A 1,341-nucleotide genomic window follows, 5' to 3' on the forward strand; every position below is an offset into this window, starting at 1 on the left:
AGGTGGCTCCGTTCAGCAGCGGTTATCACGCTCTGCTAGGGCGGGAAGCATTTACAATCTTCCAAGCAATACCCCATTATGGGTACATGAAGCTCAAGATGCCCGGGCCTAACAGGATCATCACTCTCGCTAGTGATCCAGACATAGCACTCCGCGCCGAAAACAAGATAGCCGCACTGGCCCTCGAGGCACTATCCGAAGCCCTAGCGGCTGAGGAGCTAACTGCGCTGCGCTCTACGGTGAATAGGGACGATGTGGTACTCGACAAAAGATCCAAGTCCACCTCCTTTAAACCGGTGAACGAAATAGTCAAATTCCAAGTCCATCCAACGGACCCCAATAAAACAGCTTCCATTGGGGCACAATTAAACCCTGATGTCGACGCCGCATTGGGATAGTTCCTACTAGAGAACTGGGACATTTTCGCCTGGCACCCTTCAGACATGCCAGGGATCCCACGCAGGCTGGCCGAGCACAGCTTAAATATCCAAGCAGGATTCAAACCTGTCAAACAGGCTCTTCGGCGTTTTTTCGAACCTAAGAGACAGGCCATGGGAGAGGAGCTAGCAAAGCTCTTGGAGGCCGGATTCATCAGAGATATAAAACATCCGGACTGGCTAGCAAACCTGGTGATGGTACCAAAGAAGGAAAAATCATGGCGCGTGTGTGTTGATTTTAAAGACCTTAACAAGGCTTGCCCAAAGGATACCTTCCCCCTCCCTCGCATCGATCAAATTATCGATGCTACCGCAGGACACGATTCGTTGTGTTTTCTCGACGCACATTCTGGCTACCATCAAATCAAGATGGCAGAACCAGACCAATCCGCAACCGCATTTATCACACCATACGGGCCATTCTGCTTCAACACAATGCCCTACGGGCTCAAAAACGCCGGCGCAACATATCAGCGCATGATTCAGACATGTCTGGCAAGCCAGATCGGCAAAACAGTGGAGGCATATGTAGATGATGTGGTCGTCAAAACAAGACATGTTGAATCTCTAGTAGACGACTTGAGGCTCACATTCGATAACCTCCGAACATACGACATCAAGCTCAACCCAGAAAAATGCGTTTTCGGCATTCCTGCCGGAAAACTCTTGGGCTTCATAGTATCCGGTAGAGGAATTGAAGCAAATCCGGCCAAGATCCGAGCCCTGTCGCAACTGGATATCCCAAAGGACCTCAAACAAATACAAAAGTTAACCGGATGCGTGGCGGCTCTAAGCCGCTTTATCTCCCGCTTGGGAGAAAAGGCCCTACCCCTTTACCGCCTCCTTCGGCGCACCGAAAACTTCAAATGGACGGATGCAGCCACGGCCGGACTCAACGAAATAA

This window comes from Triticum urartu, chromosome 4, assembly GCF_003073215.2.
Source record: "Triticum urartu cultivar G1812 chromosome 4, Tu2.1, whole genome shotgun sequence".
Classification (NCBI taxonomy): Eukaryota; Viridiplantae; Streptophyta; class Magnoliopsida; order Poales; family Poaceae; genus Triticum; species Triticum urartu.